At 38.5% G+C, this 15507-nt stretch overlaps 1 protein-coding gene across 1 annotated transcript in view; it reads left to right on the plus strand.

The window, feature by feature from the left end:
- Positions 1-8628: 8628 nt before the first annotated feature.
- The window catches only part of gcgrb (glucagon receptor b), a 71183-nt gene continuing 64304 nt past the window's right edge, over positions 8629-15507 (plus strand). Inside the window, exon 1 of the mRNA XM_084714161.1 lies at positions 8629-8956. The gene's annotated coding sequence lies outside the window, so the exon portion shown is untranslated. The remainder of the gene's footprint in view (positions 8957-15507) is intronic.

Consider the following 15507-nt stretch of genomic DNA (forward strand, 5'->3'; position numbering starts at 1 on the left):
TAAAAAGCCAAGTCTAGTCAAGCTCAGATTAAACTGTCATACTAGGCAGAGTTCATCAAATGTGGATCAGGTTTATCTCACTATATTGCCTATTTCTCACTGAAAGTGTTCTCAGGAACATATTTTAGTGAAATGCTTAGCTGTAATACAAGAAATATTGTAATCAGGTGGCTGATATTTTGGCTCTGGTTTCTCAAAAGTCAGATCAAACTGTCACACTAGGCAGTGTTGATCAAATGTGGATCAAGATTGCGTTACTATGTTGCCTATTTTTTACCTAAAATGTTTTCAGAAACATATTCTAGTGCACTGTTTAGCTGTAAAATTACTCACCAGGCTGCCATGTTAAAAACAAACATGGGGAAGACAGATGGCACACACGGCCATCACGGACAAACAGAGAAAACACTGACGTAACATAAATTTACGGAGTGTGACTTCAGTCTCTGCTCAGGAAACCATAAATCCATTATATCTTTGTGTAGCGATTACTACTAGTGAGGCTGAATGTTGCATTTTGCACAGTTTTAAAAGAAAATTCATGGCTACAATCACTTTCATTCCAGTGACATTAGACACAATATTAGTCGGATGTTTACAGAAGAAGCCAAGCGACCTTGAGTTGTCAGACGCTCAGGTTTTAAATGAATCCCCATGTTTATCTAAACCACTTAGTTTGAAGTGAAAACAAAGCTGAACACAACTGAAATGTGCAAATCCTTCACAACCAGTGTTCAACCAGGAAGGTAAAGCTGTAAAATGTATAATAATTATGGTATGTTGCTTCGGTATGTCTCCCTGCTCATTTACTTCTATTGAGGCTACTGTCTGCAAGTCCAAGAGGAAAGAAACGAAACCATGGAAACTGACAAGATGGAGTCGAACCCACTGCCTCAAACTCCTCACTAATCAGATCAGTCTTCACATACTTTACCGTAACATGTTCTTCTTTTTTTCTTTTTGCAAAGCATCACACAGGAACACTGCTTCATTCACTCTCCTCTATCGCTTCATTAATCACTCCAGTCAAGCCGTGCCGCATGACTCATATCCATTCATATTTCCCTGCATCCTTCTCTTCATCCACAAATCCTCAAGGAAACTCCCTCATGGTCAAGCACCACCTTCCCCTCCATCACCATTACGACTCAGAATACTGATGATCAGTGGGGTTATGCTTCTAATTATGGGGCATTTTGGTCTGTGCAATAATGCATCACAGCAGGTCTTGTTAATGCAGAATTTTAATAAAATGGAGATTCATGAGGGACGAGGATGCTTGTTAAATATTAAAAGAACACAGCTCCTCCACTGAAACAAAACGGACAAGAAAATTGCATATGGATAATGGGTTATATAACATGATTTATGCTTTTTTAAAATAAAGAAAAATATGTAGCATATAAATAAATGCAAGGTAAACAATGATGCCAGTTACAATAATGATATCAGTAAACTATCATCTGTGTTCCTGTGCAACAATAGTTTATAACTGTCTGTATAAAAGTCAGTGCAAACTTAACTTGTCATACACTCATGGTGTCAATAAAATATTTTTAAATGATAAAATAAAATAAAAATGTGATTGTTTTAGTTTTATTTTATTTTTTTATTGCATAAAAACATTTGACAAGGATTTCCTTTTAGTCTAAGCTTTCCTGAACTCACATGTACGTAAGCTTATTTCCCTTTCTTCACTGGCTGAGAATCCTGTGACACCGAGGCATACAGCCAGTTTACAGAGCTGAAAGTCATGGGATTGTTGTCAGAGAACAGATAATAAACATGGTCTCCAGCATCGTTTCCCTCATGAGGCTCATTGCTTTATCAGCATGTGGGCTTTCTGACACAACCCTCACTTTGCCTTCATACTTCAGCCGTCTCATCAGCCTACAGGCTAATATTTGACTTGATACTGGAAAACTGTGTTGGAAACTGAGAGTATTTTTTGTTAAAATTCAGAAGATAAAAAGGAGGATATTCAGGCAGTTCGATGAAATTAGATTAGATTCATTGATAAATTTTCCAAAATGATTGAGTATTCCTGCTTTTTGTCCCGATTTTCGCTAAACACAACTCAATGAAATCAACAAATGTAAACTTTCAAGTGCAAGAGCAAATAAGCAGAATGAAATAAACAACCCTCTGTTCTTGCTTTGCCCCCTCTCTCTGATCAAAGCAGTTCTGCCTGCAAAAATTAGTACAACAGTCCAAATAGCATGTTGGAGCCATAGACTGTAAATTAAATATGCTGAAATCCTATTAAATGTCATTTATGGTTGAAGTGAGATTGTTCTCTCCACCCCTACTCTCCAGACTGGAGGGAAGTTCTGCAGGCTGCAGGAGCACCGCAGGAGCGCAGGATAAGCACGTCTTCATAAACCGACAATAACAAGCTATGACGAGTCCTACACTGTGAGTAGATCAGCTGCCTATAACAGTCAGTTGCCTGTCGATGTAAAGCTAATCCTGTTCACCTGAAAACAAAAGCCCACTGCTCCAAAAACACACACTCTGGAGTGTGAGTTAAGTGGCTGTCTGTCTCAATGCCTGCCAGACATACATATAACATACAACATATTGCTTGAACATAAAAGTCCTTCTCAAACTCAAACTTTCTCTCCTTTGGAACAGCTTCTGGAAATCTGCTGGATGATAACTGATCTTTTGCTTCATACACGATTTGACTCTTTTTGAAGCTGACCCGTTTTTTAAATTTGCTGTGGGAGGAGGAGTCATGTCAAAGCTCAGATTTTAGGTGTAGAGTGGAAGCGATGAAGGTCGTGATTTGACTCAGTTGTTAAAAAAAAGAAGATTGTGAGGTTTTTATTCGAAAAGTCCGTGACGTGTCCCAGCGTCTTCCCCTCTGTCTTCCTTCAGTGTTCTTTATTGTTTCCTCCCTCCCTGTGTCTACTGGTTCCTGTCCAATACCACCACTTTCCAATACCAGTGAATTTCCATGATTCTTGATGGTTAAAAAAAAAGCAATAATAGACTTCAACCATTCATTGTTTTTCTTTGCCGGCTTAAATAAAAACTCTTTTGAGGTTTCAGGACAAAAGACTGAGGGGGAGATTTACTGATTCTGACGCCAGTCACTGATGTTAAATAAACTCCAGCTTATTCAGAATGTGGCAGCCAGAATAATACCAAAAACCAAAAACTAAAAGGTGTAAACACATAACTCCTATTTTATCTTCTCTTCATTGGCTCCCAATAAAACAAAGAATGGATTTTAAAATACTTCTTAATGTTATTAAATGTTGTTGACATGTACACCAGAGAGATCCCTTAGATCATCAAATAAACGTCTCCTCATTGTACCTAAAATCAACTCTAAATCAGCTCATGGTGCTTTAAGTCATTATGTTTCTACATGAACTACAGTCTGCTACAACGTTTTAAAGCAAAGAACGTTTTTTTTAAGCTTTTAGTTAGATTTTAAGTGTATTTTGTTTAGTTTTTCTTTTTATTTGTTTTAGGAATCAGTATTATGATATCCCTTTTTTAAAAATGACAATAATACCTTCTTATCTTTTATATATTTATTATGTCCTACTTGTTTTTATATATGTAACTTATGTAAGAACTTTAAACATTATAACACAACTGTCAAGGTCATGCAACTCATAGCATGAATGAATATGCAGCTTGGAACAGAGAGCTGTCAGCGTGCCCTCTTTCTCCCTCTGCGCACAGTAGTGGGAAGATCTAATCTATTAAATAAACACACAAATTGTTTTTTTTACTGTGTTCTTCTTGAGTCAACAGTTTCAGGATTTAACCTATATTATGTTGCTCTAAGGCACTGATACGCTGCTGTGTGCACCACTGCAGCCAACATGAGTGTTTGAGGAAGAAGAGAGCAGTGAAGGAAGGTGGATTATTGCACACAGTATTTCTGGGAGTCATTAATGCTCTCTCCAACTGCTGCTTTGTCACTTGACTTCCCGTCAGAACCCGTGGTATTTTCTTGAAAGTTGACCCCAACCCGTCTTCCCTGCAGGTCAACCCGCAACCCAACCTGTGCATCATTATTTCTTTTCAGTGAGTTTCTTTTCAATGAACTGTTGCTGCAGCTGTACATGCTGCCACATTTAAAAAAAAGTTGGCATCGACTTGGTAGTGAAGCATCAGTTCTGATATCATCCTTATACCTATGAGTAAAAGTAAAACTGTGTTTTTTACGTTTCTCGACCGATTTCTATTAGTCATTTTCATATTCAAGGTTTCATTACTGAGGAATCTCTCTGCTTTAACTTCATCAATAATCAAGAACACATGCCTTATTTCTTTAGCCATAATTATCCAAATGTGTTCTGCAGACTACAGTCAGCCTACAAGTGGGTCTAACAGGATGTCAATATTTCTGTCACTTCCTGTATATTCTATGAAAGGTGCTGGAAACTGTCCGACCTGACTGCAGCTTCTTGTTTTGTGACAGCCGGCTGCTCTCGTCTACTTTCCAGGCAAGGCGCAGCTCATCTCAAACGAGCCTCATGTGTGTGGTTTGCATATTTTCTTCAAACTCGTGCAGCACCCTCAGCCTGCCATCAGTCTCAGCCACTGTGGATCGGCTCATGCCTGTCTGCCTCCCTGCTTGTCTGACTGCATGCCTGCCAACGCCGCTCACCCTCTTCTGTCCGTCCAACCTGGCCTGGCTCTACCATCCACCATCGCCCTCCTGCCCTCTGTTTCTACCAGCCAACTTCTCCTCGCCTCTCCACCTTCACCATACAATAAGTCCTCCTTACTCATCATAGCCCCGTGTCTGTGTCCTGCGTTTACTGTTAGTTAGGATTTCTTCCACACTAACAACTAAAAATGAGCTGCGTAGAGCTAGGGTAGGCAAAAGTTAGAGGACGGTGATAGGATGATATTTTTTTCTTCTGTGTCGGATTGTTGTAACTGAAGTGAGCTGAAGTGAACTGCTGGGCTGATTTGGACTGAAAGAGTCGCTCAAGGTATGTTGAGAGTGAGGGGAGGGCTCATAGTGCTGGGGGACCACATCACCGAGCCATGCTTAAGTCCACCCAAAAAATCCTGAGTACAGAAACAGTTTAATGGTCCAACTCCAGAATTCAGTCCGACTTAGTTTTACTTAGTTTTCAGCAGCTACTGCAGGCTCTTACATATGTAATGTATTTAGAAGAAAAACTCTCTTTTTTGCTTTACACAATCTTTAAAATAACTCCACACCACTGACATGATGAAAGTACTGCTGACTTGTCTCACTTGTAACATGCTGCACATCTGTGGTACTGTGACACATCTGTCTTGTGGGCATTTTTCTTTTTTCTTTTCTTTTCTTTTATTTTAAAGTTGTTTGAGTACTGTATGCTTAAACTGGGGTTCTGAGAGAAACTACATTTCACGCAACATTATGTCATTCTTCAAATCTTCTAAGCTGTCTTAGAAGAGTTGGTTTTGTTGCATGTTTTTGCTCCATTGGTTTTCCTGATTCTGTCTGATTCTGTCGCTGACTGCAGCCCACACTTTCCTGACAGTAACCTCTCTCTCACCCCTGATCCTCCTCCTATACGTCCCACCTCTGCTTCTTTTTTACCTTACAGCCACTATAGTGTCCTTGTTCATCAATCAGATTCAACTATTTATTTTTTAAAACGTCAAGCTGTGTTGGTGTTATCACTAACTTTAAAATTCCTCTGGACTGAGAGTCCAACACTCTGAGTCAGAGAGGACAAATATCCAGTGAGTGATTCACATTCAATTAGGAGCTCCAGCAGAGAAGTGACCTGCGTGAAGCTGGCCACATTCAGGAGTAATCTTACTGGAAGCTGAAAGAGTGACATTTTAAAATAAAAACACAAAAGCATGGCCATCCAAAAGACCCTGACAGACAATCATGACAATCAATCAAGACAATTTGATTTCTGTTTAGACCAAAACATCCTGAATTAAAAACCGCAACCTGCAGTTTTTCAACACTCACATCCTCTGCCTTTAGATTCTACTGGCACCACATCACACCATACATGTAATTTACAGAAAAGGAAAACCTGACCCCTTCAGTGTGAAATGACCCTTTGATAACCCCCTCCTGCAAACAACAACTGCTCAGTCATAGCTTAGTAACTGTAACCAGGGCGCCGCAGGTCTGGCAAGCTTACATCGTTACATCGGGATTTGTTACATCTGTTACATCTCTCTGGCTTGCTCTCTTATCCTTGCTCTTCCTTTTCCTACGTTAATGAGTGCATTTCTGTATCACACACACATATGTGCCGTATTTCACCATTCGGCCAGGGTTTGGGATGTAAGCTAGCTTTAGGTTCAGTCTTTTAGCAACGACGGTATCTGCACCTACATATAAGACCATTTTATAGAGTTCTTATTTTGAAATGTGTCACAAGGAAACATTAAAAAGTCAGCTGGACTTCTCAGCTGACTCAAGCAGTTAAAGCATTAGCATTAGCATAAGACAGCTTAATCTGCTAGCAGAGTCATCGTTTTAACTAAAAAAATCTGGAGTCATCAGCTAGAAATGAGACTTGCTTGAAAACCTTGTGTTCCAACAATTACTTCCAATTTTGATGGTAAGTCTTCGACATATGTGCAGTGTAACAATGGAAACCCTGACAGGCATAGCAACAGTAACTAAGGAGGGCAGAGTTTTACACTCCTGTCCTCTTGACTAATATAGTTCAGCCATATGCATTATCGCACTACTTGGCTAATAGGTCTCAATTATGCTTCACATATTTGACAGTAATGATACATCACAATTATATAGCATTTCTAGACATTTTACCTCTCTTTCATTCTTGAAAATTTCCTTTAGCTTTATTTATTTTTTTTAATTCACATTGACATAACATGATATAGCCCTCTACTGCTTTTATCTACATGGCTCAAAATCACACACAGAACTGTGTAGTTCTTGCCAATGCAACTGCCTGATTTCCCCACAGGGAAAATGAAAGTTTCCATTTTAACATTGGTTATATTTGTATGGCAGGACAGCCGTATTAGGTATAAACATGAAACATTTAATGACTTACACACACACACACACACACACACACACACTTTGTTAATTCCTCCATTCTTCTGTTGTATTTCATTCAGTAAACTTGCCTTAACTGATCATATTTTGATTACAACCCTTTGTCTTAGGGGAAATTTGCACCAAACAACAAAGCAGCTTCTTTCCTCAGCCATCATGAGGAACACAATTTAAATATGATAGTTCACAGCGAGTGCGTTGCCAGACCTACAGGACCCAGTTCACATGATTCACTTGCATTTAGCCAAAGACTGTGATTAGGCTGCAGTCTGTGATTGTTGAGGATTAAAATGTGTCTTAGGGGATCATGCGATGGCTTTTTTTTAACGCACATTCATGACTGTGCTGATTGACCTCTGTGATTCACAATTTTGAAAAAATCGTTTTTGAAGGTTTTACACCAGCATCAGCCGCAGCCACAAGCATTATATTTTCAAGTCATCCTGAGTGAGATATCTGACCAGCGCCTCAAAGGAATTTCTACAGATGTTCAAAGATGAACTGGTTAGATTTTGGTGGTCAAATATCAGAGGCCAGGGTCACGGTGACCTCGCAAACTCAAGATTTCATACACTAATCATGATAAAATTACATACAAATATCTAATTGGATAAAATGAAGCAGTGATGACATTTTATATCCAAAATGTCAAAGATCAAATTCACTGTGACATCATATGTTCAGCTCTCTATTAGCCCTCTGTTCTCCTCTGTAAAAAAAAGTCTTTAAGTGAAGACAGCATGAGCCTCACTGGAAATTGTTCACTGTAATCACACATGTATCGTGAGATCCTCCATTTTGCCAAAAAATACACTTAGTAACTTTTATTAAATTCCCACAAAGTTATAGGTCAATATAGTGGTAAGTTAAACATTAAATTCCTTCACAACACATATTTTATGAGTCTTTTTGAGCGCTCTGGTTTATACGACCACTGACAACTGACTTCTCACTTTTCTTAACTTTTCTTAAAGTGATCAACAACCGCTTCAATTTGAAATCTTGTTTCAGCTCGGGACAACATGCATGTAGGGCGAGTTAATGTTGGCAGAACTTTTCAAATCTCCGCTGGTTGCATCTGACAGTTGTGATGGTATTGCAGAAGGTGCTTCACCACCTGTTGCCTGGTGGGAATCTGCACTCTACTGAGTGACCTCTCTTAGTTTGAGAATAAAATGACATTTTCTTCTTAGCTGTTGTAATTTGTCTTACCCTACTTTCATTATATTTAATTTTATGTACATAAAAAACCTGAGGCTCTGTGAGTTTATTTTCCCTGTATATACCCTTATTCTTCTTATTCTTTCTCTTGTATATATATGTATATATTTTAAGAATTTCTAATACACAAATACAAGCTCATAAAATATTTTATTACAAACTACATCTTCATTTTTTATGTAATTGACACACTGCTCATCTCTGCACACACACCGTTTTTGCTTCATCCACAGACTCTGCAACTCGTTCACCCTTTTGATTGTATTTTGAAACTTTCCACCGGAAGTCACCCCCCTTATTCTGACTGGTTTGACAGAAGTCAGGAGCGCGGAGCACCAACAGCGGACCATCCAGCCTCCTGCAGTCCGACGCGCTTCAGCCCACCGCTACAGGAGCCAAATTTCACTAATAGAAAATATACAGAGGAGGAAAAAAACACACAACAAAACAAAACAGAAAAGAAAAGTGAGCCGGGACAGAAGTCTAGCAGGAGCAGGACAAATTTTTATAACTCAGAAGTCCACATCTTTCCATCTTTTTTTTTTTTTCTTCCTCCTCCGCGCTTGTTTTGTAACTCTCCCGGTGTCTCGGTCATGGTGCGGGCTGCGCTCTCTGGACTGTACCTGCGGTGATGGGCCGGGCCGGGAGATGAGCAGCGGGCGGTGTGGGGGTGCCAGGGGCGCAAGAGGAGGTCCGGAGGACGCTGAGGTAAGAACTCGTTTTGTTCATGTTTGCGCTGTTTTACAAAGCTTTACAGAGGAGCAGATTGTTGAACTTTGTGATGATGCTGTTTTCTTCTGTCTGTGGTTGAAACGCTGTTTTATTTTGGAGGAGAGCGCGGCTTCAACTTTCTGAGGTGTTTTCAGGAGCTAAAGTTTCCATCAGTAACGTGATAAATCTCCAGGGATGGGCAGTGGTTCTGAAACACATTTATAATACGGATCTAATTATTTTTTTTTATTATTATTTTCTAGCTTGTGTTTTGCTGGGCAGATGTAATCTTCAAAGATATAATATGCAATAGGACTGCACGACTCTTCCTAAAACGTGAATCACAATTTTTCTCCCAAAAAACTGAGATCAAGATTCTTTTTATTTTTTCATCAAAAACATTTTTTCACTCAAGTAAACAAACAAACAAACAAACAAACAAACAAAAACACATCAGAAAATAGGATCCTTTGGGTGCTGCTGGATGTGGATGGGTTAATTTTACTTATTTATTTATTTATTGTTGGCTTTTTTCTTTCTTCCTGCCTTTCTTTCTTTTCTTCTACTGTGCTACTTTTATCAGTCTATTAATTACTGATTATCTTTATATTACATTTGTACTTATACATCAGTAATCCCTATATCTGTAAATGAATGAATGAATGAATGAATTGTCAGACTGGACTCCACTCTCAATGACATGTTTGAAATATCAAAAAACACGGCTGACAGCCTGCTGTCCAGACAGGGCTTTAAACAGACAACATATCAAAGTGCTTGACTCAAACTTTAAAGTCTCTTGTAACACAAAAATACCTTTATGACTTTAGGATCGATATATTGATTCAGTGTCCAATATAATCGATGCAAAGTTGAAATATCAATCGATCGATCTCTAAGGTGCTTTATTTTGAAATTCCAATGTCATGTCTTTTCCATAAATATGCGGGTAATGTCTGATATGGATGACAGACCCCTGAATTGAATGGAATCGATATTGTATTGGTTTAATAGGGAGGAAAGTGAACACCTGCAATCAGCTGATTACGTGGGAGTAAGAGGAGTGAGAGAGAGAGAGAGAGAGAGAGAGAGAGAGAGAGAGAGAGAGAGAGACATGGAAGACTGTGAATGAATGAAGGGTAAAGGTGGTCTTCCTGGCTGAACTTAGGATGAGCTTCATTTGTAGTTGGAAGACCCATTCCAAACTTCATACACTGAATCAAGTTGGTCCCTGTAAATAAATCTGACAGGCACAACGTACGATAGCAGTGAAAAATACACATATTCATGAGGTTCCAACATTTGTGGGTGAACCTGAAATATAGAAAAATAGCCTGTGGGAAAAAGTCCATAATAAAATTTGTCTGACAGTCTCCTGGGGCTTCAGGAATCAGTGATCAACACTGTCCATCCCCCCGAACCCCCACTGCAGAAAACTGGTTGCATGATGGGTGTAAAAAATTTGATTTGTTTTTACTCTAATGTGATTGCTGAATGATTATTTTGTGATTGTGACATTACAGACGCTGTTTTCATCTGAAACTGGAACAAATATTTTGCAATCTCAACTAACAAGATTTCCTTTCTTGAACCCTAAATGCCTTGTGTTGTCTTGTGATCGTTGCATAAAGACTAATCACCTAGAATCAGCAGACATTAGGCTGCTGGTTATTTTGTTGCTGTACTTACACTTCACATCTGCAGAGAAGAATTACTGCCGGCTGATGCAGCTGCAGAGTCCCTGTAATATGCCTCTGGGGCCTGAGAGTGGCCCTGCGGTCATCAACACTTAGTTTACAGTAGTGGCCACAGTAGACATGTGTTTTATTGTTTATTGTGTGCAGAAGAAGCTGCATAAATCATGTGGAAAAAAATGGTCATAGTTGTGACGGGTTCACATATTACATGACCACAACCTAATTATAATGTAACAAGGAGAATCTTATTAGATCAAGATAATAAAATGATTCTTTGATCATAGAGCTGCAACACTTAGTCCATTAACTGAATGGCTTAAATGAAATCGCAGGATCTGACGGATACTGGGATTTTGAGGCAGATGCTGACACTGACGCTGACGCCAATATCAATATTTTGGCTAATTTTCTTTATTGAGAATATAATAGACACAATATAGAATATATACACTTGTGGGAAAAGGCTTCAATGGCTCTAAATACACACAGTTATTTTTTTTGGACAATGTTTGACATCATCAGTTAACAATTCATGAAAGGTAGAGGTGGCAAAAGTACACACTTTCTGTACTCAAGAAGTAGAACACATACTTGTGTAAAAAAAGACTAGTAAAAGTAGATGTAGAAGTAGTACAAATTCAACTTCTTAACTCAAGTGAAAGTGAAAAAGTACAGGGTCTGACATATACTCAGTATAAAAGTAGTTCTCTTAAGGACATTACTTCTGGCTGATTCTGAGCAAAGTTAACTGAATCTTCCTTTTTCTCTGCAGCTCTCTCTCCCATGTTGTTAAATCCTTTACATAGTTTTGAGTGTTACAGTTTTTTCATCTTAGTTTTTCATCTTGTTACGTCTTTTGTGATGTTTTTTGTCTTGATACGTCTTTTATGTTGTTTTCACCTGTTTCATGTTGTTTGTCTAGATATGTATTTTTCGTTTTATATTGTTTTTTTGTCTTGTTAGGTTTGTATGTCTGTCTAATTGATAAACTATGCACTGATGGATACAACAAGAGATCATCATTTGTATGTGTTGTTGTCCTGTCTACTAAGCATTAAATCAATGCTGATGCTGCGAGATCGGTGTGAAATGATGCTAAATAAAAATAATAAATAATTCCATTCAGATGCTTTGAAACTAAAGTATCAAGTCTGTTTTGAACATGTAAGGAGTAGAAAGTACAAATATTTGTGTTAAAATATGGGGAGTAAAAGTAAAAAAGTTATCAGAAAAGTTTTCTGAGAGTTTTCTTGTTTTTCGATGAGTCAACTAGTTTAAATTAAAATATTCAGTTCATCGACAGGGAATTAGTTGCCAGAAGCATCCCTAATTTGCAGCAAATTTCTGGAAACCAGAGCCCTTTCTTTAGCTCTTTGTCCTTTCACCCTAATTCTGTGTTTTTGTCTGCTTCCCAAGAAGTAATATCCTAAGTTATCCTGCCTGAGGGCTGCGTGGTTTCCCCAGACATCAGACCACTCTTTTGTAATGGTATGATGTCCAGAGATTTGATTTGCCTGGTCAGGATGGGCCGGCGCACATACGGGGAACATTTACAAAGGGCAGATATTGATTCAACAGACGTTGGTCTTCAAACATGAAAGCAGACAAAGTAAGCTAATGTCTTTTTTCCATTACCTTCTCCCTCCTGACACGATCACTGCTGTCAAAAGCTCAGGGCTTCAGTGGCTAAACTTTTTTTTTCAATCAATACACGAACAAAGACAGAGATTGAGACCAGACTGGGACAGTGGGACAGTGGATGGAGACCATTGTTGGAAGAAAGTGATCGCTTTGACTTGGACTTTTTGTCCATTAATATATTGGACTCTTTAAGATACTCTCTGCTCAATGAAAGTCAATGAGACACATTTTCAGAGGGAGTGTTTGAGTCTACACACTCAACATTATAGCAGGCTTACATTACACTTCGTATTGTTTACGTTTACCTAAATGTCGAGGAAATGCTGTGGTGTCACATCCTGCTCCATCCTGCCTCTTGTTATATTGATCATAGGACAATTTAAAGCTACACCTTTAAATGTCAGTGGTGGCTGATGCCCATCAAGTCGTTGGGATGCGCAACTGCTTTATTTCCTGCTCCAGCGTCGATGGATGTCAACTCTCCGGAGAGAAACAGCAGGTTTTTCACACTCTCTCCCTCTGGAGTGACACATCCTGCCACCGTACCTTGACATCCTCTTCTGTCTGCATGGCACGTACAATATGTGCTATGGGTGTCAGTGACACGTGTCAAATGATGCGATGCTCTGTGATGCAGCTGTTGTCCGTTACACTGATTTGGACCTTGTTATTTTTCCAAGAATTAGGCCAAGAATAGTTTGACTTACAGTGATACCGATAAAGGTTTTTGACCATTCCACAAATGCAACTCGGGGTGATTAAGAAAATTTACACACAGCAACAACAAGCCTGAATAAAAGTGAAACTAACATTGTTAGTCCCAAAAAGAGGAGCAACTTCAGGAGTTTGAAAGAAATTTGGTTACAAAAGATCAGATGTACAATAAACCACTGTTATATACAAGAAGTGCAAGAAGAGTGTAACAACAGAAGGAGGCAATACAACAAACATATTTAACTAACTCAAGCAGAAGAACCCGGTTGAAAATGATAACAGTCAAAAATCCTGTAAGGGGAGCTCAAAAGTTATTATGAGCTCGAAACCAAAAATATTTTGGAGTATTTTGCTATATTGTCAAGAATGACAGAGCTCTAATATTGTGATACTATTTTGACACCATATCACCCACTCCTAACAACTGTAGTTGCCATGTAATTAAGAAGAGCAGTGTTTTCAGTTAGATCACAGCACAAGAATACGTTGTTACAGACGCTGTCGACTGCTGCTTTGTCATTTCTTGGAATTGGAGTGTCCATATTGAGACAATGGATGGGGCCAACACCCTGGCCTAGGGTTGGGTGATTGGACAAATATTATCGGCCATCAACAATGGGCTGAATGTTGGTTTTCACATTTAGGAAGATATTACTTATCAAGACAATCAGTCAAGGTTTTCTTGAAGAGCTTGCTAACATCAGATGACAGTAAGTAAATCTGGACCGAAGCTGTTTCCTCATAATATAAAACTGTCTTTGGTATTTGCTTTTGTCATTACCTAGCTTGAATCAACCTTTTAGCAACATTTACTTAAACACTCACAATAATAAATGTCATAACACGAACATCATCCAGTTTATAACAGAGCCACTGTTGAACTGCTTTACCTCTTGACAACTTCTTGTTTAAATAAAATGATGAACAAGAGAGTTGTCAGAATGTCTGAATTTTATACTTCAATGCCAGAATAGAACTTTTCTTTCTTTTAACAATCGGCACACAGTGTTGGCTGTGTAGTTTTGCTGCAAGTCAAATTTCAGGCAGTATAATGAAAAACCAAACTGAACTGAGGTGTTGATTGTACACTTTCATTCATCATTTTTAACAGAGCTTCAATACTGTCAATACTTTAGCTCAATGATTTTGAAAACAAAAGATTTTGACAGATTTTGTAATTGCAATATGATTTACAGTATTAAAGGTAAAAAAAATTATTACATAATTATTCATTTTCATTGAAAAAACAAAAAATTATTGTGGTATGATTTTTTTCAGGGATCTGAATCAAACAAAATATGATCTATCAGCCACTTCATCTCTGCAGCCCGACCATATTTTATTTAAAATGGTATTCTGACACATGTCTCCTGTGATTTTTTGCAACATTGCAATTTCAAAAGAATTTCAATCAATTGTTCGGCTTTATTCAATACAATAATCAGTCAATACTGTATTGTTTTTAAACGCATGGTATTGAAATAGTATTGATACTTTGATGCTTATGACAACCTTAAACAGCATCAACACTGCGAGGTGTTTTATGCTCTTTGTTTTGGTGAATGAACTGCAGTTTCTCCTCAGCTGCATCTTCAAGGACATCATCCACAGGACCCGAGTTTAGATTTTCATTCATGTTTGATATTGTGAGCCACACAGGAAAAAATATGTAAAAACACACACACGCACTCACACACCAACATTTCACTGCAGCCAATTATCACTGTTTTCGTCTTTTTATCTGTGGCAACACACAAGGCAAATACAGGCTTGGTATATGATAGTGCTACAATTAATGAATGAAAAGCAAAGACAACAGTGTCTGTCTCCATCATCTCTGACACCCATGCATACACAGCACAGTACGATATTGGTCAGTCCAACCTTTCCTACCAGAACATGCTCACACTTCTCTCACCAGGAAACCAGAGAACGCTTTTAAAACACGCTACTACAGGGATAAAAATCCTCTTAACACAAGCAAACGAGATATGACAATACCAGTAATTTAGTAGTCAATACAGATACAAGTGAATTTCCACAATTCCCAATACCCAATTTACTTTCAACGTAAAATCCTAACACAAAACTTAACTGAAAACTGATGAAATTCAGCCATTGTTGTTTTTCTTGATCACTCTTCTGAGCTTCTAGTACAAAAGACTGAGGAGGATATTTACTAAGCCTGACACAAAACACTGTAACGGGAGCATGTTGTCTCTGGAGGGTAATGGAGCGCAAAAGTGATTTCTGCTTCTGAACTTTGACTAGAAGTTGAGCTCAGAGTGCGAGCAGTAGTTTCAATTTACAGACATAGTGACAGACACCATCATTGTGATGGCAGATGACAGACTGAATGGTAATGGGTCAGGATGGAAGCCTACTACTATGAGCTACGGGTGCGTTAGCCTAAAGATGGTAGCCTTTAGTGTTTAGCCATTGCTGAACATAGTTGGCACTGCCAGCTGTCTCACACAAAAATAATCATAATGTTCA

This window comes from Lutjanus erythropterus, chromosome 3, assembly GCF_056507025.1.
Source record: "Lutjanus erythropterus isolate fLutEry1 chromosome 3, fLutEry1.hap2, whole genome shotgun sequence".
NCBI classification, from domain to species: domain Eukaryota; kingdom Metazoa; phylum Chordata; class Actinopteri; order Lutjaniformes; family Lutjanidae; genus Lutjanus; species Lutjanus erythropterus.